The sequence below is a fragment of the Panthera pardus genome, unplaced genomic scaffold, assembly GCF_024362965.1.
Source record: "Panthera pardus isolate Hobbes unplaced genomic scaffold, ASM2436296v1 HiC_scaffold_13, whole genome shotgun sequence".
NCBI classification, from domain to species: Eukaryota; Metazoa; Chordata; class Mammalia; order Carnivora; family Felidae; genus Panthera; species Panthera pardus.
In genome coordinates, this window is record NW_026526688.1 from 18,080,627 (window position 1) to 18,103,385 (window position 22,759).

Here is a 22,759-nt window from a genome sequence, read left to right on the forward strand (position 1 = left end):
TAACAGTGCCCAGGGAACAGTGGTGACCTTGGTGACAATCCAGGTAGGGTTGCTGTCCCAGGGATCTAATCAGTTGAATAGGACATGGACACAGGAAGTCACCAGACAGGGGTAAAGATGCAGTTACAAAGATGTGATCACCTTAGTTTCAGGGAGTTCTAGCTTTAAGGAAGGTCACAGCCAGAAATTTAAGGGTGGAGGGAGTATGCCTAGTCCCTGAGGTTAGAAGTTTGTTGGTAAAGTCTTAATGCATTTGAGGCCTAACCAAAAGGGCTAAATTTCAGGGCAGAACCCCAGCCCCGGTGGCAGAAATAGTAGGCTCTCTCCGGAATGCAAAGGGTCTTCAAGATAAATTCAGACTGTGACCAGGCCTTAGTCTAAGCTGGTGACTGGATTACGGATACTGGGTTGGGTCAGAAAAATAAATTCCATTTTTCTTTGTTGGTAGTCCTGGGGTTCATTGACAGTTAGGATTTGTTCAGGTGCTTAGTGAGGCTAAATTTTTCAGATACAGGATCAACAGTATTAGGGAAGATTTCAGCGGTCAGGAACCAATAGATTATAAAATTTTTGAAGATGCTTATGTCTGTTTCTATCTCAGCTCCCAAAGCCTGGCACAAGGCGGATGCTCAGAGTAGGTGCTGAGTTGATATTTGTGAATTGTGCGGTCTGGTTCCCAAAGGATATTAAGTAAATAGTTACATCCATGTCAAGATTTGCATGTCTAGATCTGCTTAGAATGATTCTAGGATATATTCAGATGAAAGATCTAGTTTATTTTCCTATTTATGAGAATGATATTTAAAAATATTTCCTTTTAGTGTTTCACTTACTAAACTAAGTTAAAATATTAGCCTTTTTAAAAATGGAATTAAACCTCATACTCATTTCTTTATACCTCTAGATCAGTTATTAAGAATGCAATCGTGGTGAGGCTTGCCACATTGAAAAATTAACATTACGGAGACGATATTTCTGCCAACTTCAGAGTTAAGACATTGCTGTCATTATTAAAGCAGGATATTTTTCATATATATAAATGACGCTTCTGAAAACAATTAGAGGAAGTGCCACTTGAACATTAACAGGGGGGATTTGTCCTATGTCATTCACATTCCCTCAACTTATTTGCCTTAGGAATGTTGCACAGACTTACATCTCTCATACATTTTGTCCTCAGGGGTAGTATATTTCCTCCCCCTGCCCCCATACAGCAATTCACAATCCAGTGTAACAAAGCATGTATATTTTCCATTGTATTCCATTATTTTTCCTGCCTAGGGGCTCTGTTTCCTTATAAAATTGTGCTTGCTGAAATTTCCTTGGTAATTACTAAGTTCAACATGCTCTTTTTTCCATATACGAGACCAAAACTCAGAGAGTTCACATAACTTTTTGCCTGTGGCCCAACAGTTGCTAATGCCTACATCCAGATATCCTATTTTCCAAACTATTCATTTTTAAATATCATCTATCTCAAATTTGAAAACCACTGATGAAGTACTTATTTGATTATTTTTTTATCACCATCTATAACCAGTGGATTTGTATGATCCCTATTGCAGGCTTCTCCCCTTTTTGAGTACCGTCTACTGTTCTCTAATTAACTCCATTGTCAAGCCACATGACAACATCTAGATATCTGAAATACTCTGTAACAAGTCTTTGTGTTCTCATGAAGGGCAATACTCAAATGAAAAAAAAATTTTTAGGGCACCCGGGTGGCTCAGTCAGTTGAAGGTCCAACTTCAGCTCAGGTCATGATCTCATGGTTTGTGGCTTCGAGCTCCGCGTCCTGCATCAGGCTCTGTGCTGACAGCTGGGATCCTGGAGCCTGCTTTAGTTTCTTTGTCTTTCTCTCTCTCTGACCCTTCCCTGCTCATACTGTCTCTCTCTCTCTCCCTCTTTCTCTCTCTCAAAAATAAATATTTTTAAAAAATTTTTTAAAAAGAAAAAAAAACCAGGAAAACATTTTTTAAAGTAGCCAAATATCCAAATGTTTTCTAAATTCCCATGTTTAGGGACACCTGGGTCGCTCAGGTTGGTTGAACACCCGACTTACTGGGCTCAGGTCGTGATCTTGCGGTTTGTGACTTTGAACCTTACATCAGGCTCGCTGCTATCAGCACAGAGCCCACTTTGGATCCTTCCCCCCCTGCCCCCCCGCCCCTCTTCTGCTTGCGCTCTCTCAAAAATAAGCATTAAAAAAGTAAAAATAATAAAACGAATTCCCATATTTATGGCATTCTGTGGAGAAAGTCTCCAGATAAATATCTATAAACCTTAACCTTCAAACAAAAATGTCTTCCATGTGGATATTTCCTAAAGTCTATCCATGTTGTTCTGTGTAAGAAACTGAAAGACTAATGTTGCCTCTGCAGAAATACCAACTTAATGTTTTTAAATCCATCTTTCATATTACCTCATCTATTAGAATGTAACTACATTTACGTTTATATGGGTATTGTGTTCTTGATGGTATCTTCTGATCTGTATCATCATCAACGTGAACATTAAGCCCATAATTAATGTAATACCAGCAAATAGAAAGTAAATATTTGCCAAGCATTATCAATTAATATGTACTCTGGGTCACGAATTTATGTATCTCTCTGTATCTGCCTTTTTTTTCTTTATAGATGATGTTGCATAAACATACTGAAATATTCTGAAAGCTCAGGTTAACTGTATTTAAAATCATATTTTGCATGGCAATACAGGCAGCAATTGGCCTTGTTCAGGCACTTCTTTGAAAGGGATATAGAAGGGTGCCTGGTTGGCTCAGTTGGTTTGGATTTCAGCTCAGGTCATGACCCCAGGGTAGTAAAATTGAACCCTGTGTTGGGCTCCAAGCTGGGTGTGGAGCCTGCTTAAGATTTCCTCTCTCCCTCTTCCTCTGCCCCTCCCTTGCTCACCAAATGTGCTCTTTCTCAAAAAAAAAAAAAAAAAAGGATATTGAAATTGTCAATTCTCATTTGCATTAGATTCAAGTTTATATCCTGAATAATGCCTCATGCAATTATATTGCCTCAGGATTTTATAAATTACTCCTATAAAAATAAAAAGGAGTTACTTGAAGAGAATTGAACTTATAGAATACTAAACAATGTTTGGATTATTAGTTAACTCATGTATATAAAATTAATGTATAAACATTATATGTGTGTTTAATATAACTCTATATGTATATGGCCACTCATTTATGTATACATACTCCTGCCCATATAGTCAGTACCTATTAATTGAGCACTTACTTGATTCCAGGCACGTGGCTAAGACAGGAAATACAGCATGAACAAGACAAACCTGGCATCCATTCTCCTAGATCCTGTCAGGCACAAGAGCGCCCCTAACTTCTCCCTCGGCAGGCATGGCACAAAGACGTCCGTGCTCCTGAGCCTGGATCTCCTCAGGTCGGGGCTCTTTGGCAGGGCTCTTTGACTGGACCAAGAATGGCATGGGAATCAAAACCTATTTGCCATTCCTGACTGTATATTTACGTGTATACGTAGTAGGCTGTTAAATTAGATGTTTCCATCTAGAGACCCAGGCACAATAGATAACAAGAACCAAAATAAAATTTGCCCTAGACCACCATGATGAAAATTATTAATTCAAGTTTGAACTTTTTATTTGGGGACTGGTTACATGATTTGGGGTCTCTTTCCAGGAGCCCCTCAAGAAGATCAAAAGTAAGGGTTGACTGAGATTGGGAAACGATTTTGTGAGAACAGTTTCTCTGTAGAAATGGTATTAAGAGCCACAGTGCCCTTAAGGGGTATAGCCCTTTCACCTAAGGCTACGGACGACTTGGCAAGTTTGCAGTTAAAGGACCACAGGGCACTGGTGCCCCAGTCAGGCTCGAGATAGCTGCACTGGCTTGCGTGGAAGAGAAGAATGCTACGGTTGGGAAGAAAATGCATTCCTCACCAACACACGTCAATAGGGTGTGACTCCAGCATCAGAGGGCATCACACTGAGGACATTTAAAAATGAGTCCTGCCCACGGGGTTTTCCCTCCCGGGTAAGAGGATCCAGGTGGTAACTAGCCGTCCCATCGGGGACAGAAGCTGAAGTGGGACTGAAAGCCATAGGCTCAAGGAGAGACACTGCCATGTCACAGGAGTGGCAGTTGATGGGGCCTGCAGAGGGAACTTCAAAGAACTCAGATAAGCACCTACACAGGAAAGTCAGCTTTAAAACACCTGCAAGGTCTAGATAGCATGACACCTGCCTATGACAGTGGTGGTCATGTAGGAAGTACAGGTATTTCCATCAATTTTATATCTAAGCTCCCCAAACATTAGCTGGTGGAAGCAGAAAGGAAGCTTCTTCTTCCCCACTGCTTGCTACAGGCTTCAGCTGAAGGCAGAACTGAGATTTAAGTTTAAATCAAGTTAGAACTTTGCAATATCTGGGAAAGGAAATTTACATTGCTTGAGCAAATTTGGTAAAGTTATCATAGCCCTTTCTATTATCTCAGAGTGGCCAAAAGGTTTCTAAAGGTCTTCATTGTCACTCAAGGGCAGGAGATGGGGTGCAAATACTGAATGGGTTTAAAGGGATAGAGGGAAGCAAAAATAAAACTGCTTATATAATTCACTCATTCATTTATCCATTCATCCATTGAATATTTATTAAACACCTTCTATGTGCCAGGCACTGTTTTCAGTGCTACATACACGCGAGTGAAAAAAAAATACTAAAAAAAAAAAATCTTCTGCTCCACAGAGTTTTGTTTTTAATTTTTTTAAAATGTTTTATTTATTTTTGAGAGAGAGACCAAGTGTGCATGGGGGAGGGGCAGAGAGGGAGGGAGCACAGAATCTGAAGCAGGCTCCCAGACGCAGGGCTCAAACTCACGAACCGCGAGATCATGACCTGAGCTGAAATCAGACACTTAACCAACTGAGCCACCCAGGCACTCCTGCTTCACAGAGTTTCACACTTAGGGAGTGTATGTTTAATGTCAAGGAGACATATACATATAAGCACACAATGATGAACAGGTGTACGAGTGAGTTGCCCAGACATTCTATTTATTTTCTACCTTTTCTTTAAAAGTTTTGGTGAAACCCAAAGGTAGTATAGATAAGGAAATCTCATGATTCTGGTCTTCTCTGTTGACACGATTATATGTGAGGCTGTCCTTGAATGAGTTCTATGATCATGTTCATTCATATTGCCGTATTCCTGCATCATGGTTGCTAAGTTAATTACCCAGCTCTCCTAGTCTGCAAAGTTCAACCTTCAAGTACTGCTTTTTTCCCCAACTATGTATATAACTCAACTTAATTTGGCTTTGGATATTTTGTTATAACACTTCAGGTTTATGCTTAAAATTATTTCTGGGGCATAAAAATGGGCCACTGTCCTGCTCCTCAGTACACAAGACCATTGAGAAGAAATCTGGACTGTGCTGACAATTTCTGCATGCGTTTCCAGGCAGGGATGAATGAGCAGGATTTGTATAATGCGATTTAACCAGGATCTGGCTCGTCATTTGCTTTGACCACTCCTCTCTCTTCCCACCCCCGACTCCCAAATGCACACGGAGACATAGCTTGCCCAGCAGTTCCTACTGGTGAAGGGCTGGACAAAAAGATCGCTTTGACTCACAATGGGAAGAGAAAAACGTTTATGCTGAATGCTCTGTTGTGGTGTAAAATATCTTAAATGTAGTGTGCAGCTGTCTTTCTGAAAAATTTGCTCTATAATTCTTTCATCTTCACTTATGTGTGGTGGACCTAACTTAAAACCAATGAAGTCCAAATTTTACAGTTGAAACATTTTGATCATTTAGCAGAAGGAAAATGAAGTCCTCTTTTAATTAAAACATTAAAATAATTATTGATCTATATTTAAAATGAAAAATTTATAAAACACATAAAATTTTAAATTCTCCTGATAGACATTTGCTTAAAAACTTTTTGGGCATACCTGGCTGGCTCGGTTGGTAGAGAATGTGACTCTTGATCTCGGGATTGTGAGTTCGAGCCCCACACGGGTCATGGAGCTTACCTAAAAAAATAATGTAAAAAAACCTTTTTGAAAATATCATGCCCAGTTTCTTCTCATAACAGGGGTACCTGTTGCCTAGTTTCGGGCCCATAGGCTTCTTTAAATGCCATACTGATATTCCTTAAACTGTCATGTGAATTTTTTTTTTTTAAGTTTTAGTTCTCATATGTATAGTAAGAGCCCTTCAATGTTTTTGTCAATGTAATTTAGCCGTTTTGAACAACCGGTTTGGATGAACAGTGTTTATTATATACTGGGCCACTTCTACTTGTGATATGGATAGATAACATTTTACCGTCAAGTTTGTTCAACAAAACCATTATTGCTTTCTTGCTGTGCGGACACGGCATTGGTTTCTGCGTCTGCTAAAAAATAGTACTTGCCTTTGAGGAGCATATCATCCAATGTGTTGGGACAAAAGAGAAATGTAGATTGTCATTTATACTTTTATAGTGCATAGGATGTAAATTTGTAATTTTAATAAAATGTGTTAAAAGGCGAGGTAAAAATATGTGCAGATTGTTACCTATTTCTTTCTAATTTCTAATTCCTGACTAACTCCTATTAATGACAGGACTGGCACTCTGACACGAGACAATAGGTTATAAGGAAAGGTTACACATAAAATTGATCAGAAAGACTGCAAATGCTGTTGTTGCACGCATGAACTGTGAAGGGTGCTGTTAATCCTGAAGAAGTATGTGTTAATAAACAACGTATATTGAATATACTGATTAAAGCTGTCTGATTAATCCAACAGTAAGTGCTCTAGAGCCATTAAATTGAGCTTTCAGAGAATTATCATCTACTTGAATCTTTTTAATTTATCAAATGCTCCTAATATATTATTTACCACTCACTGGTTTTTGAAGTCACAAGAGAAATGCTAGTTGCACACTTAAAAATACATAACTGGGGATAAATTAGCAAAATAATAAATCATCCAACAATTCATCTTACCTTTCTAACCTTACGTCATAGTTAAGTGTTACTCCCAAGTAAATCTCTGGAGACACTGTGATAGTACAGTGCCTAGTTTCAAAGTACGTATTCATACAAAATTCCCTTTGCCTGCCAGCTGGAGCTAGAATTCTGAGAATTGTACACTTCAAGTACATATTTAAGGAAGAGCAAGTATGTCGACAGGCCGTGATAGAAGATACATAGTGAACAGAGTCCACACACTCAAAGCTTAAGTGTTCAGGGAAGTAGAAACTATGTTATGGGACCAGAAGATTTAGGAACATTACAATAGCCACAGATGTGGCTTCATCTAAACATTAACATTTTATAAAATACAAAAATACATATTATTAGTTTTATGAATAAAGTTAAGAAGTTTTTAGATGGGATGAGCCCACAGCGGTGGAAATCAACATCACCTGCAGACCTCTGACGGTCAAAATGATTCTCTGTCCATAGAATGAATAAATTAAATAAAATAAAATTTGCAGTTGCGTGTATGGGTGAGCATTTCAGTATAAATAACATTAAATTAGATGTGGCTATTCTTGTACATATTGCCATTTTTGTCCTGCTCACAATCCATTTGCCATTTCTCCCCCACTCCCAGCTCGCCCCAGGGAAGTAAGATAGAATCAGGGAATCTGAAAGAGTAGTGTGATGTGTGCAGGGAGTTGAGGGCACAGACAGAGCAGGAAGTGAAATGTCGAGTGGGTACAAGAAAGAACAGGAGCCCAGGATAAACCACAGCAAGATGCAATCACGCTCTTTTTAGATGTTACATTTCAAGGTTGTTCCTGAGTTTTATTTTTTAGGAACTCCTGTGGTATTTGTTGAATCTGACCATAATTTGGTCCCTGGGGCAAAAGGGCAAATGTTTTGAAAGAGTTTCTATGTATAGATTTGGGGGGGGGGAAGCATTTTTATTCTTATACAGAGATTTCTAAAGTCAGTAGTTGGTTGACCATCTGAGAATCTCAGTCATTATTGTTGCTTCCCCAATGATGGAGGAAGACATGATGCCATTTGATGCCTTGTCATTTCAACCTTCTTGCATCCGCTTTCTGTGAGATGTTCCCTAATATAGTTTATTAAATCTGAAGCTGCATACCCATTATTGAGTAGCTCCTAAATAGTTTTTAAGCAAAGTATATCACAACAGTTCAATAATACTCTTCTTACTTGACTTTAAAATGCCTTCTCTTAGCCTGTTGTTGCAAACAACATTTTATTCTATACAATATTTAGGTGAAGGACCATGGGAAGGAAATGTAGAATTAGTTGTAGAGATAATGACCATTACTATAGATCTTAGTGTGTTGAAAAGTGGGTGTCCTGGGCAAATTCTACAGGTAGAATTCTGACACATGGGATCAAATATCTCACATATAAGAAATTACCCCTAGAAATATTCCAGCTTTATTTAGAAAAGTAGCTAATTTTTTGTGAAGATGCAGTTCTGTCTCTAATTTTAGTGCATCTAGACAGAGAAACACACACACATATGTGTATATATGTATGCATATATAATATATAATCCTATATTTATGTAATCATATTATATATAGTCATTATAAACATATATATATATATATATATATATACACACATACAAATAAATTTGTCATCTAAAAAATGTTCTAATGGTAAGACTATGGGAATACCTTTGGAACCTATAAACATCATGCTTTTTGGAGAAAGTGTTCATTTTCTATATCTATTTAAATTATTCTTTTGAGAAGCATTTCATAGGCTTTCTGCATGTACAGGATGTTAGGTAGAAATCTAAATTATATTCTAGTTTGGTGGGAATATACCTGCCTTTAATACATCACAATTACCTCACAAGAGGTATTTCTGTTGCCTCACTTGTAACTCTGTGATGTAAATTCTGACGCTTCACAAATTGGCTCTGATGATTATGATATCAACAACTGCTATACATCTCCTTGGTTAGGTTACATGCTTAATTAGTCATGTTTCATTTCCTTTCTGGCTTTCACAGAAGTTTCTCTTACATGACATGAGTTTTGGAAGACAGCATCCTCTGAGGACTCCCATTCCCCCATCTTTAGAGAAATTCCTTCTTGAAAGAGGCAAATAGCACAACGTTGCACCCAGACAGGAAAACGGGGTTCTGGATGTGGAAGGTGACTGCGGACAGAGATTTCAAGATCAAAACTTTCAAAGTATGTTTCTGCCACTTCCCGTGTCACCTACGGGATTGCACTTCGTCTTTCTTTACTTCGTTTCACCTGTCAGTTAAAAAGGGCATAATATTTATGTTCATCATGTCTTGCAAGTCTTTCAGTTTTTTGATTTTTTATAAAATGAACTCTTTGTTCGTATTGAAGCAAGCCCATATTATTAACAAATGATACAGTCACAATGAAAAACTCCCTTCCTATGCAGAGAGCCCAAGGGACAGCACCCTTTCCTATTTTTCAGCTGTACACCTTTGCAAATGGATGAGCCTTGCGCCACTGCCTAAAGGTCAGAAAGCAAAGGATCTGCTGATTCAGCAGGAAGGATAAAACCCTAGAGTTTCCATTCCCTACCTAAAATACCTAATCTCTTCTTCTTTGTAGAAATAAAACCTGGGAACACTTAGGGAAGACCAAAATTTTATTTTTGCTGAGACCCCAAAGTTTTGTCCATAATGTCTGTCTTCTGGGACTCTATTATTCTGGTAGCTGCACCAGAGAAATAAGAGTTCAGGTGTAGCTCACCCAGCTCTCAAAGGTTCTTAGAACCCCAGTCTTCACCACTGTGCACAACTCAAGGAAGCTTTCTCCTGCAGTTGTTTGTTCATTTAGAATGAGGGAATACACATAAACTCCTGACTCATTGGACTGATGGAGTCCAAATTTTGAAAATATCTTCCCATTTTATTCTTTTTCTTATCTCTCATCTGGTGTTGTCACTCCAATGAAGAATACTAACACTAAAGATTTTTTTTTTTTATGTTTATTTCTTTCTTTTGAGAGAGAGAGAGCACGGAGAAGGGACAAAGAGGGAGGCAGAGAATCCCAAGCAGGCTCCAGGCTGTCAGTGCAGAGCCCGACATGGGGCTCAAATTCATGAACTGCTTGATCAAAACTGAGCAAAAATCAAGAGTAGGATACTTAATCTAATGAGCCATCCCAGGTGCCTTAAACTAAAACTAAACTAAAAACTAAAGATCTTAAAGCTAAAGTACTTAATTCTAATTACCATTTTGGAGCTAACAGTTTTTAGGGAGGCAAAACCATCACAAACACTAAAATTAGATTTGGGGACTGTTTCCATTATAATTGTAAATTTTCTTCACATTATTACCAGCCTACTTCTTTCAGTAATAATGAGGAATACTATGGCCATCGCTGTTTAAGTCTATGATTTAAAGTGTGTTTACTATTTCCCATGTAGCATTAAGCACTAAACTAAGAATTTCACCTGCCGAACTTGAATTTCACTTGACAGGCATAAGCAGGTGGCCACTGTTACTGCCCTCATTTTATAGATGAGGTGTAAGAGGTTAAGAAGCATTTACAAGGTCCCATCCCAGTAACTGGCTGAAAGAGCACTGAGACTCAGGTTCGTCCACCTTCAAAACTATCTGTGCCCTCTCCTGATGACCATGCAATGCTCTGTTAAATAGCATGATGCACTACTGGTTAAAGACTTCTCATGTGAATATTTTTTCGCTGATTTAGGGTTACAATAATCCCATAAAATAGACTGTCGATGTAATAACAATTGCCAATGTAGTCTGTACATTTTATAGCCCGATGAATAAAATAAACCTCTCCTCTTCTACGTGAGCAGGAGAGTGGCTTGTTTGCGTAGGTCTCCTCTTGTGCCTGATTCCCCAAAACCGTAGCCTCTATGTTTCTAATCTCTGCAGAATTCCCTAGTCTGCTACTATGGCAGGAAGAAGGCATGGGAAAGATGCAGTCATCGATTACGTGAGAAAAGGGATTGAAATGAGAGACACAACCTGTCAAAATTTCTTCTTAACCACTATGAATGCCTCAACATCGGTCAGATGTTCTTTTGTGTGTTTCTCAAAAGTGTGCTTACTGATTTTCTTTTCCGATACATTTTAATTTTTAAGTGGTACATACATATAATAAAAACTTAAATAGGAAAAAAAAAAAAGACACCTAAAAGGCGTGTAACAGGAAAAGTCTGTGTTCTCTCTGTTTCACCTCTCCCACTTTCTAGTTTCACTGTCCAGAGTGACATTCAATTCGTTTAGCTCAGTCCACTGGTGGTAAACCTCCACATCTCTAAAGAATATGCTTAGTAGATTGGTACTTGACTTTTTAACTGCTGATATTACTTTCATCCTATTATAAGAAGCACGATATGAAGTATTTCACAACTTTGGCTAAGTCAACAGAATGTACTATCAGTCACTGATGAACTAAATAATGTCCCAGAAAATTAGCACATACTTTTGTAATTTTTTTTTTAATATATAGTTTTCTTCTCCATTCTGTTTTCTGTCTCTGGAATGACTGTTTTTCAGATTAAATCTCTAATATCCTATATTCTTTCTCAATTTTTTTATCACTGTTATTACATATTCTTAGAACTATTCTGTTCTTCAGCTTCTGAGCTTTTCTACTTATTAATTTTTATGCATCAACTTTCAAGCACTATTTTTTGATCTCTAATTATGCCTCTTTAAAAGTAGTGGATTTTATAATTTAGTGGAAGCACTGTCTTCTCTACTCTCTTTGAGGATACGGATTATAGGATTTATTTCCCTTTTGTGTGTGTACATGTGTCTCTGTGTCTGTATATTTGTTATTTCTTTTGCTTTTATATCTCTCAAATTCTGCATTTTCTTTCAATGTCTTGTGATTTTTGTCCATAAACTTATTTTTTTAATTTTTTAATGTTTATTTATTTTTGAGAGAGAAACAGTGCCAGCAGGGGAGGGGCAGAGAGAGAGGGAGACACAGAATCTGAAGCAGGCTCAGGTTCTGAGCTGTCAGCACACAGCCCGATGCGGGGCTCGAACCCGTGAACTGCGAGATCATGACTGAGCTGAAGTCAGACGCTCAACCGACTGAGCCACCGAGGCTCCCCTAAACTTATTTTCTAAGAGCAAGGCTTGAAAAAATTGTTGATTAGCTCTGTTTTTTTTTAATTAATTAATTTATTTTGAGAAAGAGAAAGCAGGGGAGGGGCAGAAAGAGAAAGAGAGAGAGAGAGAGAGAGAGAGAGAGAGAGAGAATCCCAAGCAGGCTCTGCAGTGTCAGTGAGGGGCTTGAATCCATGAACTGTGAGATCATGACCTGAGCTGAAACCAAGAGTTGGACGCTTCACCGAATGAGCCACCCGGGCACCCCAAGAAGCTCTGTTTAGGAGGAGAGGACTTGTCAGTTATTGGCACCACTAGAGCACAGGTCAATTTAGCTTTTCACTAGGTATGTCCGAACATCAGTATCTAGAGGCCTTTCGGAGAGGAATCTGCTGAGAAGTCCTTATCCATCTCCTATGACAGGCAACACAGGGCGAACAGGGTGCAGGAGGACCAACTTGTGTGCAAGCATTCTGAAGTAGGTCCAGAGAAAAGAGGTGAGAATTCCATAATCCTCCATTTGCGTTTCCTTTTTTCCCCTACTTTATTTTGTTCACCCCAATTCTCTACTGTGTTTTGTGTCCCCCACATCCAGAGATTCTGTTCAAATGATCCACAAAAGAGCACCCAGCCTCCTGAGGGGGTGAGGGTGGATGATTTTCTAGAAAAACAGAAATTAGGGTATTGATCTCACAAAATTGGAAAAATTTAATAATCTGTTTACCATAAAGTAAATATTATTTCTATTTTAAAAACATAATTTATTTTCAATTGCACAAATATTATATTAATCTATTCTCTTTTGACCACATTTGACCAATACAAATAAAATCTTTTTCCGCTACAATCAACTTCAATCTCCTTCTCTCTTCTTAATAATAAAGTATTATTAATTTAATACGTGTGCTTCAGTGACCTATAGTCTGTGTACGAAAACTGATTCTCAATATTTTTATTATAATTTACGTTCACGTTTCTTTATTGTGGTGGTTCTTCAAGTGTTGTGCCCTGATCAGCAGCAGCAGCATCGTATGTGAGGCTGCTACACATGCACATTCATGGGGCTAAAATTAACAACTCGGGAAACAACAGATGTTGGTGAGGATGCAGAGAGGTTGTTACACTGTTGGTGGGAATGCAAACTGGTGCAGCCACTCTGGAGAACAGTAAGGAAGTTCATCAAAAAATTAAAAATAGAGATATCCTACGGCCCAGCAACCGAACTAATAGGTATTTATCCAAAGGACATAAAAATGCTGATTCGAAGGGGCACATGCACCCCAGTGTTTATAGCAGCCCTGTCAACAATAGCCAAAGTATTGGAAGAGCCCAAATGTCCATCGACGGATGAATGGATAAAGAGGAAGTGGTATTTGTATACAACGGAATATTTCTTGGTAATCCAAAAGAATGCAATCTTGCCATTTGCAACAATGTGGATGGAACTAGAGTGTATTAGGCTAATCGAAATAAGTCAGACAGAGAAAGACAAATATCATATGATTTCACTCTTCTGTGGAACTTAAGAAACGCAACAGTTGAACATAGGGAAAGGGAAGGAAAAATAAAATTAGAACAGAAAGGGAGGCAAACCATAAGAGACTCTTAAATACAGAGAACAAACTGAGGGTTGCTGGAGAGGAGGTATGTGGGGGGATGGGCTAAATGGGTGATGGGCATTAAGGAGGGCACTTGTTGGGATGAGCACTGGGTGTTATATGTAAGTGATGAACCACTAAATGCTACTTCTGAAACCAATACTATACTATATGTTAACTAACTGGAATTTAAATAATAAAAAAAACAAATGCACATTCATGGGCTCTACTCCAGACTACGACTGAATCAGAAGCTCTGGCAATGGGGATTAGCAATCTGATGTGCTCTGAAGTTCAAGAACCATGGATCTTGAGAATTCACAGTGACGATGGGGAAGACAGATTATGAAAATTGGTCCAGAAGTCCAGTGTTAGACAATGTTCAGAGATGGCAGAACATGATGTTTCCTGTCTCTTCGAATACTTTTCATGAATACTTTTCATGGTAGGTCAATGAATAATGATAATAGAATTTAGATCATAGAGAACTTAATCCTGGTCTTATTGTTGATTTCAGGGAAGAGAAAATACTTAGATTCCTCCGGCCCTCCCACTCTCCTAAAAACTCTAGGGAAGCAGCAGCGTTATTAGAGATGACGGCAATGGTGACACCCTTTTTCAATGCTTAATAAAAGCTGGACAGAAGCAAACGCTTTCTATCACCATCTCTTACCAAGCAGAGAATAAGATTACATTTCTGGCTCTTTCAGTTTAGTTACACATCAAAATTGTATTTCCCTTTACACACTAGTAAAAACTTCAGGTTAAGAATTTGGAGAATCAGATGCTTGCAGGGACTGGGCTGTTTCTTAAGAAGCTGTGCACCATTGGGAAAATTACTTTTGCTCACTGGTCCTTAATTTTTCCCATGAGCAAAACAGAAATTGGACTGTATGACACTCTGTCATCCCAAGATCCTGAACACTGGTGATACAAGGCAGAAGGAACTTTAAAACGAGAAGATGCCTCCAGGAAATTGGTTCCCGTCACCAAGTCAGAAAAACTCCAGAGCCTGGACATTCTTTATCTCATCTCACTTTGGAGGACCTCATGACTCATGACTTATCCTGCCTTTTCTTTCTTCTTCTACAACCTACCCAAGGCCAGCCTACATCTCTCAGGTGGCACTCAGCTGCACACACCTGCCCCGAGAACACGTGCCAGGAAAGCAGCAGGTAGAGTGGTCCTTGCCATGGAGGAGGGGCAGGATTAGCGGGGGGCTCTGCTGTGGCTCCTGATCAGTGAGCAGTGACATGGCTGGGAGGTACTGGCCTGGTCAAAAGAATGTTCTTTCACTTCTAGCCTGTTCTCAGCACGCTCCACAGAATGTACTATGCTGGCTAAGACTAAGAGTGTAGATAACATAGCCTCAAGCACAAGCCTATCTCCTAATTGGAAAATTCCAGGACTGTAGGGGAAAGGTGAGGTGGTGGTGTTGCGCAATCAGGCGACAGGCAGCTTAACACTCACAATTTGACTGAGAAAAATGGAATTATTTTATAGTCCAGTGGGGTCCGAATTGTTATTCTACTCAGATCTTTATTGCTTGGCCCTTGTTAATTTAATAAGCAATCTGTATCCCTAGTACAGAAAACAAATAGGTTTTATAAGAGAAGGTCTAAAACTGAAGTGGCAATAACATAACTGAGAACATAGTTTTATTTATTTTCCTCAGTGGCAGATTGTATTTTCTGTAATTTCTGTGCAAACAAACCAATATGGTATTCTTCTGAAGGGCATAATTGGAATGACAAAACTGTGAAGTCTCCACTGACTGTACTACCGGGGAAATGGACGTGGGGACACAGTAATTTAATTTTACCAGGAGTTACTATTCGGCTAGATTACCACAAACACGAGGAAACTTCTGCAACACTTCTCACACACTTTGCCCCCAAATATTGCTTCTGCTTTGGAGAAATTACTTTCCTAAAATAGCACTTAATTAAAAAACATCTGTGTGTACAGTGAACAATAACTACATTAATATGAGTTAACCCTCTAAAGAATAACTCTGGCATCTTTTTCTTTGCAAATGTCTCTGGGCGACGTGCCAGGAAAATACAATAAAATTTACTAGGCTGAACGTTGTGTCTTTCCTTTCCCTTTCTGTCTATCCATCATCTATGCCATTCTTAAAAAAAAAAAATTCTTATGATTTTACTCGAAATTTGAGAACCTTGCTTTACAAGGCAGAAAACTGCCTTATATTTTCAGTGTTACAGTTTGTTTCAATGGCACGATATTACGGTCTCTTTGTAAAACCATCATCTTTCTTTGAAGTTGATTCCACACATTTTCAATGATCTATATTTTACACATACTGATGCAAACCCTTCATCACTACACCTCACGGGGCTCTCATCCCCGCCTTGTTGCACTTTGCATGGTCTCTTCCTCTCTCTGAATCATAAGTCACGAGGAGGCAGGGCCATTTCCAAAATCAATTCCTGGCAGAAGAGAAAGGGCCTCCATGCATCAGGAAACCATTTCAAAGGTTAACAGTTTATCCAAGGGCATTAATTAAACTTCTTTCATAAATAAAGGCTCAGTGCTGTCAAAAGGTGGAGTGCATGAGGAGACAATTCCAAGGCTATAGCTTCCTTCACAAAAAAGAAATGAAGCTCTTCTCAGACAAAGCCTATTAAGCACATTCACTTCCAGATTGTTAGATGTAACAAATGAGCGGGAGAGACAGACAGCGGAAGAGCCCTTAATTCAAGGAACAAAGGACACTTTCTATGTTTTCTGGCATTGTGGTCCCGTCTCTGAAAAATTCCAAGAGCACCAAAGAAGGGGATAATTAAGCAATGATTAATACCAAACCAAAGATGACTCTTGAGGTTCATTTGATATCAATTTCCTTCAGGGAGAGTATCTGCTTATTCCTTATAGCACTGATCCCCATCTATAAGATTAAAAATTACACAGCCCTTATTAAACAGTTTAAAAGAAGTGGAGAATTTTCTTCCCTAAGCTTTGACTGATGAGATTCTCTGCAAATTTATAAAATAAGAAAAATGGAAAAATTACAGAATAAACCATCATAGTCACTTTTGTTAGTGAATTTTTATTTTTAGGTTCATTTTCAGCATTGGGCAAAATAACATCAAGGGCAAGGAAATAAACAGCCTGACTTTTGTTGTCACGTGGGTACCAAGCCATATCAAGATGAAGTGCAGGCATTAGAAAATTGTAAGTGAATACTGGGCAAACAGAGACCCAGAGCAGCTTATCCACTACTAGGCACGTATTTCTTCGATGTGAGTGAGAGACATTGTTATGGATTACACAGAAAGTAGATAATGCAGAAAGAAAAATCAGTTTAAAATATATTTAATAAAGGGGCACCTGGGTGGCTCAGTAAAACATCCAACTCTTGATTTTGGCTCAGGCCATGACCTCACGGTTCATGAGTTCGAGCCCAGATTTCGAGTCCCCATCGGACTCTGTGCTGGCCGTGCAGAGCCTGCTTGGGATTCTCTCTCTCTGCCCCTACCCCACTTGTTCTCCCTCTTTCTCTCTCTCTCTCTCAAAATAAATAAATAAACTTTAAAAAATATTTAATAAAAGTTCAAAAGATAGTTTAATTTAAGAGGCCTTTTTTTTCTTTTTGTATAGAGATTCAACTGAGTTTTAAGTGGAGACATCATAGCTGCTAAATCTTTCAAAGCTAATTGACACAAAGGGATAAAGTATAATCAATCCCTAAGCTTCAGCTTCAGGTTTTTATTTTTGGTCAGAAGAACTCTTTCCAGGCATCCATTTGCAGTGGCTAGACATTTTCCCTTTCTCTTGAAGACCCAAACAGTTAAGGGCAGAAAAGCAAATAAGGTGGATTATTTTTAAGGTGGACAATGTCAGGGATGGCCAGGCCTGGATACTGGCTAAGTGGATAAAGGCAAGGGAGACGCACCGAACGTCTGACCACTACTAGGTACAGGGGATGGTACCACCCAGAATCTAAAGCACCAGAGGCAGGGTTAGGGCCCAAGGTGCAGAGGAATCAAGAAGAGATGGGGAATACCTCCCAGGACACAGAGACGTGCTTTGTTCCATTCTGAGAGTAGATTTTCTGACTGAGACAGAATTGGCTTAAGAAACCATAACTAGGATACACTAAAGATTCAGCTACTTTATTTTTTCTAAATATTTATTTATTGAGGGTGGGGGAAAGGGAGGGACAGAGAGAGAGAGAGAGAGAGAGAGAGAGAGAGAGAGAGAGAGAGAAAATCCTGAGCAGGCTCCACACTGTCAGCCTGGAGACCAACAAATGACTCGACCTCACAAACTGTGAGACTATGACCTGAGCCCAAACCAAGAGCTGGACACTTAGCTAACTGAGCCACTCAGGAACCCCAAGATTCCCCCATTTTAAATCACGTGATATCCAAATCTTCTTCTCATATAAAGAGAGGCTGGTATATTCTATGTAGGGAACCATACTATAATAGCAGGGAGTATCTCATTCAAAACTAATCAGGGAATCAAAACCCAGGGAGAAAGGGAGATTTGGAGCCTTGCAGGGCCCTGGAATTCACAGCCCAGAGACTAGAATTGTGGAGACATGGAAATCAGATGAGGGATCCAAGAATTCCAGAATTGGAATACATGAAAATAAAAATCCCACAAAATAGATGAATCTGACAATTTTCATCAAAAGAAGATACAAATACATAATATTATGAATGAAAAGGGGCCCACACTACAAATAGAAACTAAAAAGATAATGAGAACACTACCAATAACTACGTTCCTATAATTTTGGAATCTGAGATGAAACAGAAAAAATGTAAGGGAGAATATATATACATGCAGACATTATTTCAAGATGGTTAAAAGCTCAAGTAATCCTGTAGGTATTAGAGAAGTTAGTCTGTAAATCTTCAAATAAAACAGCTAAATAAAAATAAAAATAAAAATACTGAAATAAAATAGCAGAGCCAGGAGTTTTACAGATGAATTTTACCAAATGTTCAAAATGCAGACTATCCTTTTTTTTTTTAATTTAACAAACTCTTTCTAATGGTCAGAAAAGAGGGAATATCTAACTTACTCCACAAGAGAAGTATAATCCTTATATCAAAAGCCAAATAAGGCATGTAAAAGGATACTACACATCAATTTTACTCTTTAAAATATATGTAAAAATCCTAAAAATAGAGATTTAAAAAACTAGAAAATCAAATCCAATATATATTTGGAAAGAGAATATACCAAGACAAGATTGGGTTTACCCTAAATATATAAAGAGGAATTATCTTTAAAAAAATGTTCTTCGGTTAGAATATTGTATGCTAAGCTGGATCCCCATAACTGCTCTTAAAGGCAAGACTTTTTTCTTCTTTTTTTGGGTAAATTATTGTATTCCTAGTCTTCAAAACAGATCTATACCCATAGCAGATAGATTAATAAACTAATTATTGTGGTTGTTAAAGTGAATGACAAAGGGTGTACAATCTCATACAATATACATTGATAAAACACACACCATATGTTATCATATGATATGTATGCATTTTAAGTAAAGTAATGGAAGTATGTGTAACACAAAGAATAAAAGTAACTGAAGACTTAGGCAAAGGTGAACTATGTATAAGAAAGTAAAAAGATAGCTTCTAAAATGGTCCCAAATCCCTCACCTTTTGGTATTCATGCTTCTGTACAGTTCTCTTCCCTAGAATATAAGCTAGACCTAGCGACCTCCATCAAATAAACAGAATACCATATGGTTTCACTCTTATGTGGATCCTGAGAAACTTAACAGAAACCCATGGGGGAGGGGAAGGGGAAAAAAAAAAAAGAGGTTAGAGTGGGAGAGAGCCAAAGCATAAGAGACCGTTAAAAACTGAGAATAAACTGAGGGTTGATGGGGGGTGGGAGGGAGGGGAGGGTGGGTGATGGGTATTGAGGAGGGCACCTTTTGGGATGAGCACTGGGTGTTGTATGGAAACCAATTTGACAATAAATTTCATATATTAAAAAAAAAAAAAAAAGGTAACCATTGATAAGACAAAAAAAAAAAAAAAAAAAAGAATACCCCAGCAGTGATGGAACATCACTTCCAAGATCAGGTTACAAAAAGACATTGACTTACATTCTATTCCCTCTCTATTGCTTTCTCAGTTGCTTGCTCAAACTGCCATGCAGTGAGCCATCCTATGAAAAGGGCCCTTTGGCAAGGTACTAAGGGGCGGGGGGGGCCTCTGACCAACAGTCAGAAACTATGGAACACAATCCAGCAACTATGGAATACAATCCAGCAAACTGTGATGCGCTGAATCCTGTCAGCAATCCTGTGAGTGAGTTTGGAAGAAGATCTTCCTTTTGACAAGCTTGCAGATGAGAATACAGCCCAGGCCAAAATCTGATCACAAACTATGAGGTCCTGGGGCAGAGGCACCCAGCAAAGCTGTATCCACAGAAATTGTGAGAAAATAAATGTTTGTTGCTTTTAAACACTAACATTTGGGTAATTTGTTATGCAGCAATAGCTAACTAATACAGTTGGGAATAAAATAAATACATCAAAATGTATATATTTGTATTAGCTGGTGGATACACAATTGCTAGAAGCCAAGATCCTGTCTCTAAGTTAATGGAGAGTCAAAGCAAAGAGGGACATGGTTTACATGTAACACACTGTTCAGATCATAAATTAATTGCTTAGGAGAATCATAGCGTTTCTTCATTTGGGAGCCAGAAGCTAAAAGGACCAGTAGGAAATATCTCTTCTTTTTAAGGTGATCTCTGGTAATAGACTAGGTTATGTCTTTAACATTATCACTACACTGAATAAATAATGATCCACAGGTCCACTCTCAATAGCTACCATCTCTCAATATTTGTCAATGACAGAATACTGAAGCTTTATGAGTGCTTTTATGAGAGGCTACAAAAAGAGTATTAACACATGATTCTGATGGTCAGGCTTGACCTTAGAAAAAAATGAGAACATCCAGATGTATGGATGAATTAAGGCTCTCTATATATTTTTAAATTTTTTAATGTTTATTTATTCTTGTGCAAGAGAGACAGAGCACGAGTGGGGGAGGGGCAGAGAGAGAGGGAGACACAGAATCCGAAGCAGGCTCCAGGCTCCGAGCTGTCAGCACAGAGCCTGACACGGGGCTGGAACCCATGAACCGTAAGATCATCACCTGAGCCGAAGTCAGACACTTAACTGCCTGAGCCACCCAGGCGCCCCCTAGCTCTATTCTTAATAAGAATTGGAGAGCATAAACTTCAGGGTTGTAATCGGAGCCAAGAACCAAAAGTAAAGATAATTTGTCATGCAGTTTTGAAAGAGGTCCATACATTAAAAATAAATCAATAGGGCAGAGGGTAGGATCAAGGTCCTTCTACAAAAAGTAAGTACAATATCTGACGCTTTTCCAGTACCCAATATAGACAAGTCACTGCAATAGGAAGTTGTTCATGTAGGAAAAAGCAAGAGCAGTCCACCCTTTTTCAGCTCTTGTGGTCAATGCCAACTAGTTATGGCATGTTATCTTGTCAGTGAAATACAATAGGCCTATGGAGGGCTACCAAAGCTTTCCAGGCCCCATAGTTTCAGATGTTATGCATTTCTCTCCTTGGAACTGCCCATTTCATCTTGAAGTGGGAAATAACTACATAAGGTGTTCAGAAATGGATAGTATCTGCTTCCCTCAGAAGGTGAAGTTTTACTTTCTTCAAAACCAGATGACCTTAAAACAGGAACCTTATAACAGGAACAGCATATTTCATGTGCTATACAAAACTAGGTAATAATTTTTTCAATTAGAAGATTTTATTAAATCTACTTCTCTTTTCCTTATACCCCTATAATTTTCTGCAACTATTACTTTTTCTGTCATACCTATCTCCTTGATATAATTGATAGGCTTTCTGTTTATGTAGCCTATTAGAAGAGCAAATCTTTTCTGCTCTGTCTTTTCCTCAATATGACCAAAGGGAACATGAAATCATGGGGATTTATGGAGGGAGATTTGTAAGTCTTTTCTTATTTAGTTGTACTGTGAGATATAAGTTAACTTTTGGACCCTCTCTTCAAGAACAAGTTATTTGTTATCAAATAAGTTCATGTTAGTGGATCAGACACGGATAAAGTGTTTCTATTATAACCTTGTTAGGTGTGTTAGAGTGCTCTGAGTTCTAGAATAATGGTTTGCTCTCTTGCACACACTTGACTTCCATTTCCGACTACCCTCTCTGAACCACCCTTGGACTGCTGGAGAGTAAATGTCTTTTCACATAAACCTGAACAGTCTGAGGACGGCTAAACTACTCACTGCAGCCATTTTAATAGACACAGCAGATTAGCGCATGACTGCCTCAGCTATTGTAACCATTATTGATTGACTGAAAACACAGTCTACGAGAACCAATTAATAATGTCATGGCTGCTTTGTAGCTTGTTGAACTCACGTGGCCTTACCCACTGGTAATTGTGGCACTCTAGTGTTCAAGGAATAATCAAAACTTACAAGAAAAATAAAACTATAATGAAAACCATTTTAGAATATGAATGTGGCATATGTGAATTGAATCACTCATTATCCAAATTTCTTAGTTGACTTGTTCAGTATTTAGATAATGATCCCAGTTAGATATGGAAATGGTGAGACCAACTGATATTACCTCAAATGTACTGAAGAACATTCACATATGTGGAATAAAGTATTACCCAAAATAATTAACATTCAGCCGCAATTACAGAATGAACATATTGCCTTCTCTATCTCGGCACTGCTGTGTTTTATTTTTTATGGGACTTACTTATTTAGTAACTAATCTAGGATATTTGGTAATTTACAGTGAGGCTCCTCATCATTAGTGTGAATTAACAAAATGGCTCTGTTGTCCTTGGTAATTAGTTTGAGTAGGAAATGAGGAAAAGACGACACATTTTGAGGGTTGCTCAATACTACCTTTATCTTTCTTTAATGTCTGTGAGCTAAATATGGAATTTTAATTTCCTCCCTAATTATCGAGGAGTTTTTTTGCTAAATGGGCATATCCCCCAGGCACACTTGCTTATTTTCACAATCTGTATTTTCACCTCACTCTTCTGAAGTGTGCTATTTATGAACTTGCACGG

At 38.4% G+C, this 22,759-nt stretch overlaps 1 long non-coding RNA gene across 1 annotated transcript in view; it reads right to left on the reverse strand.

The window, feature by feature from the left end:
- Window positions 1-22,759, reverse strand: part of LOC128776494 (uncharacterized) — a 51,178-nt gene that overhangs the window by 27,247 nt on the left and 1,172 nt on the right. The window contains exon 2 of the long non-coding RNA XR_008421556.1: window positions 5,941-6,021. This is a non-coding gene — a long non-coding RNA (uncharacterized LOC128776494). The remainder of the gene's footprint in view (window positions 1-5,940; window positions 6,022-22,759) is intronic.